The sequence below is a fragment of the Etheostoma spectabile genome, chromosome 23, assembly GCF_008692095.1.
Source record: "Etheostoma spectabile isolate EspeVRDwgs_2016 chromosome 23, UIUC_Espe_1.0, whole genome shotgun sequence".
In the NCBI taxonomy this organism is placed as follows: Eukaryota; Metazoa; Chordata; class Actinopteri; order Perciformes; family Percidae; genus Etheostoma; species Etheostoma spectabile.
In genome coordinates this window covers 10,475,602-10,483,680 of record NC_045755.1, presented here as the reverse complement: position 1 = coordinate 10,483,680, position 8,079 = coordinate 10,475,602, and the positions used below count along the sequence as shown (strand labels likewise).

Below are 8,079 nucleotides of genomic sequence, written 5' to 3'. Positions count from 1 at the left end.
AGCTTTACAGGGAGGCTGAGAAGTGTGATACCTGTAATTGGTACACACCCTTGGTCCCCCTTTTGAAGAGGGGAACCACCGTCCCAGACTTCCACGCAATGTTGAAGAGGCGTGTCAACCAAGACAGCCCTCCACACAGAATGCAGAATCTGATGCAGAATCATGCTTTTTGTAAATATAAGCTAACACATGTGCTTCCAAGTAAATATATGTGGTTTTGCATTGGTGGAAGAACTACTTACTTAAAATGAAAGTAGTAATATCTCAATGCAAAAATACTGTGATAAACTTTTTGTAGTAAAAGCCCAAAAGTCAAATTGTGTTTTCAGTAAGAGTCAATGGTTTTGTCAGCAAAACAAACTTAAAGGATGTGTGTAAAGTGTTTAGTTGTTCATTATCCAAATCGTGTGTGCCCGTTCAAGTATTCCTTTTGGCTTGAAATTTTCATTTCCATTTACATTAACTGCCATCTTGAAATATGTTGGCCAGTAAGGGACATACAGGACATACTGCTCCGCCTTTTGCGTTTTCGCTGTCACATGATAAATCACAGGGGGCTAATGCTGCTAATGGGGTTTCTTCCCTCGGCCAGGCAGTTTGAAGAAGGAAACATGGAGGACCACACAAATTCCAAATCCAAATTTAAGGAACAGGAGTCTTCTTCTTCGCCCAGGAAAAGATACCGGAAAAAAGCAAAAAGACCGGCTTTCGAAGAGTCAAAGCTACCGTAGCTGTAATACGTACTTGGAAATGCGTGGTGCGAGAGAGTTTATTCAAATATTCATTCAAGCTAGATGGGATAAGTTCCTACACGCTGGACCTGTATCAAAAGAACTAAAAAGGCACAATGATCCTGTTCAAAGTATTTTATTACCATGCATATCAATATTTGATGAAAAGATTAATTGATGTAAAAAATGAATTGTATTTTATTGTAGATCATAAATTTTGCATCTAAAATCTGGACCGCAAGGTGTCAAATAAATGTAGTGGAGTAAAGCACAATATCTAAGTATAAAGTAGCTTAAAAATGGAAACACTCAAGTATAACACAAGTACCTCACATTCGCACTTAAGTACAGTAATTAAGTAAATGTCCTTTGTTTCTTTTACCTGCTGTTTTGTGTGATGTGTGGATGCCGTAGCGTTTTTAGGTTACGTCTTTACCTGAGTTAACATATTGCAGATTTTGTGCAGTGTAACATTGAAAAGATTTGCAAGTAAGTCATCTTAATCAACCTAGTTGACCACTAGGGAACAGATATTGCCAATAATAATGCCAATATAATTAGTGAGAGCATTAGTAAATGCATTAGTGCTATTTAACAAATATTAGGCTACTCCACATGGCCATAGTAAATAGTACTTTAATCTAATGGCGGTTTTCCACTGGTGGTATCTACTCGACACGCCCGGCTCTACTCGCTTTTTGGTTTTCCAATACGAAAAAAAGTCCCTGGGACACTGCTACAGGTACTTTTGTAGTACTACCTCAGTCGAGGTTCCAAGCGAGCCGAGGCGATACCATAAGGTGACGTGGAAACCTGCAGACCGCTGGTTGGTCGGAGAGAATCATCACTTATGACTGCGTTGTTAGCAACAAGAGTGCGGAGTGTGTTTCCAGAACAAACGGGACATTTAAAACAAATCTAGCCGGACACCGACAGATTATCCACTCTCTGCACTATTCTCACTTTTCAACTGTTCGGGCTAATAGCGGTTATGTCGTTTCCAATATGCACACTGTTACTTTAAAAACAAGACAATATATATAGAAAAGTTTTTATTTAGCTTTTCAGTAGGCACAAACCCTCCCAAAATCCCGGTCTTTCCTTGCACCTGTGACAGTGTCCCCGGCTCTGCTGGCCCAGATACATCCCAGTCGTTGTCATAAGTCCTCTGTGACTCTATACAGATTATACGAAGCACAGTAGTCAAAACCAGGTGTTCACCGGTCGGACATCGCCACCAGACGGTCTGGGCGGAGATTTTACAAAGCGTGAATGCTCTGAAACACAACAAGTACACAACACACATGTTTGTGTGTAAATATGTAAAGTTCATGTACTTTAATAGCGTATAGTAAATACTGACTACGACGCTGAACACATGCAGTGTTAGCTAACGTTACCAGGAAACTTAACTTACCCTTTTGTGCGGCGAACAACCGTCATGGCGACGTCGAACTCCGTCAGAATTCCCAAAACTCGCGTTTTTTTAGCGGTGATTTTTGTTGCTTCCTTCAGCCTCTTTGAAACAAAACATGTTGTGGCTGCGGCGGAGACGCGACGTGCTGTGTGAGTACGTTGAAATTACGTCATCACGGTTGCTATGGTGACCAGCCACGCTGAGGGTTACTCAATCTGTAATGGAAAACGGAAATAGAATGGGCCGAGGCGAGCCGAGGAGCGAGCCAAGCCGAGGCGAGCCGTTACCAGCAATGGAAAAACGCCATAAGATTACCCTATATACCCTAAGGGAAGTTCATGCATTTAAACTGCAGATTTAATAGCTTGCTTCTTCTAAAATATTAGGGAAAATGTTTTGTGTAGAGCTAAGAAACTGAAAGAAACCAATAGCATTACAAGTACATTTGATCTTCACTGAAAACTTGTCTCCCGCAAGCAAAACACTGCTGAGCTGACAACTAGTTGCCGCTTTCATTAAGTGAATCAGGCTGCTCAGTCAGACACTTGCTTCCACCTGCTGTTGGTTAGTACGCATGAGCAGCTCTGCCAGCAGAAACCACTCAACCTGTGTTTCCTCGGTTTATTGTGCCACTGCGCTGACCTGCCTGACCTGCACAGATTCACTTTTAGGAGCCAAGGTGTATGTCAGGAATCATAGCAGTGCATCATTTTGGTGATAGTATAGATAGTTAGAACTGCTATGTGCTGGATGAGACTTTGTCTTCCTATGCAAAAGAGAGTGTCAAGTGCTAGTAGGCTTCAAGTATCTAGTCATAAAAAACCCGGGACTGTCTTTGAACACACTGCAATCATCTTGTAGACAACCCATGCCTACCATTTCCTAAGCAACCTAAACTTAAACTATCTTTCTACTTTCCACCCCTCCATTGGTTTTCATTTTATTTATATTATGTATTTCACATATGAAAGACAATTAGAGTCCTGAAACTTGCTTGAGACAGGAAATTCATTGCCTCGAGAGCTATTTTTTTTGTGAAATGTATCAACTTGTTAGCAGGTAAGGCAGACTGTATTTTAGTTTTCCGCTGTGTGTTTTACATAAGCCAAAACAAATACAACAAAAATGACTAAAGAATATATATAACAACTATTTGTATTTTCATGTACTGTACACATTTTTCAAAGGGTCATGAAAGGCGTCCCAGACTTCCACGCAATGTTGAAGAGGCGTGTCAACCAAGACAGCCCCTCCACACAGAATGCAGAATCTGATGCAGAATCATGCTTTTTGTAAATATAAGCTAACACATGTGCTTCCAAGTAAATATATGTGGTTTTGCATTGGTGGAAGAACTACTTTACTTAAAATGAAAGTAGTAATATCTCAATGCAAAAATACTGTGATAAACTTTTTGTAGTAAAAGCCCAAAAGTCAAAATTGTGTTTCAGTAAGAGTCAATGGTTTTGTCAGCAAAACAAACTTAAAGGTCTAGTGTGTAACGTGTTTAGTTGTTCATTATCCAAATCGGTGTTGCCCGTTCAAGTATTCCTTTTTGGCTTGAAATTTTTCATTTCCATTTACATTAACTGCCATCTTGAAATATGTTGGCCAGTAAGGGACATACAGGACATACTGCTCCGCCTTTTGCGTTTTCGCTGTCACATGATAAACTCACAGGGGCTGCTAATGCTGCTAATGGGTATCGTTGCTTCCCGGCCTCGGCAAGTTTGAAGAAGGAAACATGGAGGACCACACAAATTCCAAATCCAAATTTAAGGAACAGGAGTCTTCTTCTTCGCCCAGGAAAAGATACCGAAAAAAGCAAAAAGACCGGCTTTCTGAAGAGTCAAAGCTACCGTAGCTGTAATACGTACTTGGAAATGCGTGGTGCGAGAGAGTTTATTCCAATATATCATCTCAACGCTAGATGGGATAAGTTCCTACACGCTGGACCTGTATCAAAAGAACTAAAAAGGCACAATGATCCTGTTCAAAGTATTTTATTACCATGCATATCAATATTTGATGAAAAGATTAATTGATGTAAAAAATGAATTGTATTTTATTTGTAGATCATATATTTTGCATCTAAAATCTGGACCTGCAAAGGTGTCAAATAAATGTAGTGGAGTAAAGCACAATATCTAAGTATAAAGTAGCTTAAAAATGGAAACACTCAAGTATAACACAAGTACCTCACATTCGCACTTAAGTACAGTAATTAAGTAAATGTCCTTTGTTTCTTTTTACCACTGCTGTTTTGTGTGATGTGTGGATGCCGTAGCTGTTTTTAGGTTACGTCTTTAACCTGAGTTAACATATTGCAGATTTTGTGCAGTGTAACATTGAAAAGATTTGCAAGTAAGTCATCTTAATCAACTAGTTGACCACTAGTGAACAGATATTGCCAATAATAATGCCAATATAATTAGTGAGAGCATTAGTAAATGCATTAGTGCTATTTAACAAATATTAGGCTACTCCCACATGGCCATAGTACATAGTACTTTAATCTAATGGCGGTTTTCCACTGCGTGGTATCTACTCGACACGCCTCGGCTCTACTCGCTGCAGGGCGAAGCTATACAATAGAACAACTGCACGCATGATTCAGGTTCACAAGAGATTGAGACTGTGGTTGGTAGCCTTAAGTTATTTTCTATTTATCTTGTCATTTGTAAAACATACCTGAATACTCCTCTCTTTCCTGTACCTAAAATCATTCAACTCACCCACACGCACGCACAGCACCGCACGCACGAACGCACACACACACTCACACCCGCCCACCACACAGCTAGCTAACAAGACAGTTTGACATGTGCAAGTAGGTTTGCTGACCAGTGGGGATTTCTAACTGACGTTAGGAGGAAATCCCACAGTCATTTAACTCTTGGCCTGGCTGTTTTCACACCAGCTCTCTGTAGACTGCTTAACCCAGCTGGGCTGTCAGAAGGAAGCGAGAGAAAAAGAGTGTGTCTAGCATTACTCTCTACATCTGTGTGATGGATCTGTGCATGTGTTTGTTTGATGCATTAAGTACATTTTTGTTGATTGTGAGCAGAGAAATGTGTGGTGTGTGCAGAGCAGAGTGTGCCTCTAAGAGCTTTGGGCTGAGAGTGAAAAGGAGCATAAAGCCTTGAAAATCCCTCATGATAATGTGTTGTTTTCTGCGTGCGTGGGCGTGTGTGCGTGCGTGTTTGTGTGTGTAAAAAGGTATAATATTCTTTGTTTTCTTTTACTTCTCCACTCAATCCATCCATCTCCATCCATCTTGAACGCTTATCCGTTTATCGGTGCAGGGGCAGCAGCTTCAGCAGGGGACCCCAACTTCCCTTTCCTGAGCCACATCAACCAGCTCGATGGGGGATCCGAGGCGTTCCCAGGCCAGGTTGGAGATATATCTCTCCACCTAGTCGTGGGTCTTCCCCGAGGCCTCCTCCCAGCTGAACGTGGCTTGAACACCTCCTAGGGTGGTATCCAGGAGGCATCCTTACCCTCCTGAGGAAACCCACTTTGGCGCTTGTACCTGGATCTTGTTCTTCAGTCATGGACCCAGCCTTCAATACCATAGGTAAGGGTAGGAATAACACTGACCGTAGATCGAGAACTTTGCCTTTTGGCTCAGCTTTGTTTTCGTCACAACAGTGCGATAAATTGAATGTAATACCGCACCGCTGCACCCGACCAATCCCCTACCTGAAGAAGGCACGCAATTGCATCAAAACTTGCAAATACTGCTCTAATGGAAGGAAATAGATTCCTTTCTGTAGGAATTTGCAGGGTTGCTTAGACATTCCATGTCTAATAGTAAAGTTATATAATAGAGTAAGTCTACCTTTTGTGATGTGTTGTCCATCGCATTCAACATTCAGTAGCCGTTTTTGACTGGGGAGACTAAAGATCTATGCTGGTGGAAACTAGCTACATGCATTCAAGGGTTGCATTCTATGCTCCTGTGGACCATTCAAACACACTACCACAAAAATCTGCAGCCTCTATAGCTTATATGTTGATTTAAATTGCAGACGTATACTGGATTTAAGGGTGCTTTATGTGCGTGTTACTGCGCCTGCTGGTGCATGACGACTGTCCTGTTGGTGAATCATGGTCGGCTTGATTGCCAGGAGATTGTGCCAATGTGCGGAGTACATTACAGCGCACTCACACAGTCATGACCGGAAAGGCCAAGGGTAAGTTAAGTGTGACTATATGTGACTGTGTGTGTTAATAATCACAGTAAATCACTGAGAGGTTGACAATTTTATGGAAAAAAGAATTGAGCACAGTTGTCTGACAAGTCTAAGATGCACTGCCAAGAGATCTGTCACTGTACCGTATCAACTAAGTTGCTCAGAGAAAAGTGGAAGAAAAGGTTACATATTAGATTCATGGCATTAAGGCAGTTTTAGGAAAGAAATGAAGACAGAAGAGGGTTCAAACCATCGAATTCCAAGGTGTACAAGAGGGAAGACATTGGAAGAAAATATAGATTTATAAGAAGAGAAAACTTAAACTGATACAGCAAGACACGAAGAATAATCAACAATACACGACATCAGTAAGAAAGGGAGAGAAAAACAAAACAGACAAAGAAAAAGGAGAAGAAAATTTCAGAAAGAAACATACAAATGAAATCTTTTAGTAGAGCAGCCTTCCCATGGAAACCACAGGAGGGTGGGAGTGTAAGACTCACAGCTGGTTTCATAGAAACAGAACACCAGGGTAAGGACGATTAGTTTGAAAAATTCATGTCTTGCTCTTAATAAGAATTGATATGCTTGTCTGCTGTTGTTGAGAGAGCTTAGTGACGCACCGAACATGTATCTTCTATTGTCAGCGAGCTTGGTAATGCACTCCCTCACCTGGCTTTGTTACGCTGTAATAAGTGTATTTTGCTTATCTCACTGGCTCACACTACCCATTCGGCCACTGTGGGGGTGTGTCTGTCATTGTAATTTTCCGATGGGAAATAATGTAAACTGCTAGAACGGTGTGAAGAATGGGAATGTGGAAAGACAGGACAGCAAGAAGAAGTTAGATTGATGAGCATTTACACAGGATTATAAAAAGAAAAGAAACAACAAGCCAGAGGAGTGTAAGCGCAAGTAAAAAATAATGTGAATAAAACTTATAACAAAACTCAATAAAGCAGACAGATTTTATTATTGGAAAAGAGAGATGCCCTAAGGGCTATGTGTGTGCATAAAGGCGGATTAGGCCTAACTTTAAGTATTCTATAGCTGCGTGCAAGAGCTCAAACCCTTCCGAACTCTCTCCTTTTTTAAGTTTTTATTGCATAGGCATCCAACAACATCTCACCATCCATTTCCCTTCCCATTGTTCTCTTTATGTTTATTAGGGGATAAATATTTTTATATTTTATTTTGTAGATATGTGATTATATTATATATATATATATATTATATATATTATATATAATTATATATATATTTACATATATATGCATTTGCTCTTATATTAGTCCCTCTAAGGGCTGTGACACACCAACCCGATATCGGCCGTTGGACAGTCTGGCACGGTCAGTGACTCGAGTCCGTTGTGTGTTTTGCGTGCAGTCATCCGTCTGGAGTGGTCCGGAAGGGCCGTTGGCCTTCATTTTGGCTGACCTGACATGCTCGGACGGAAGAAGGGCACTGCCGGACTCAATTGACCATTTGATTGGTGGAGTGCTAACCCGAAATGATGAGTAGGATGAGCATGACTAGAGTCTCTTAAAATCTGACGAAAATCTTTTAAACTGACCTATTCAATCTGATTGTCACATGTGACGCGTTCGTCGATCAACTGCCAGTTTATATTTTGGGCGACAATACAGTATTACGTCTCGGCGCTTTGGTGTAGTCGAGGCACTTTTTTGACCAACTAGGGGAGACTGATCAGTCAAAATGTCTTTCTGCCAAGGGT

General features: G+C 41.0%; 1 long non-coding RNA gene across 1 annotated transcript in view; it reads left to right on the top strand.

Annotated features, from left to right (window-relative positions):
- The window catches only part of LOC116672994 (uncharacterized), an 11,823-nt gene extending 4,097 nt beyond the window's left edge, over positions 1-7,726 (top strand). Inside the window, exons 2-4 of the long non-coding RNA XR_004327704.1 lie at positions 1,883-1,887; positions 6,584-6,586; positions 7,647-7,726. This is a non-coding gene — a long non-coding RNA (uncharacterized LOC116672994). The remainder of the gene's footprint in view (positions 1-1,882; positions 1,888-6,583; positions 6,587-7,646) is intronic.
- The last annotated feature ends 353 nt before the right edge of the window (positions 7,727-8,079 follow it).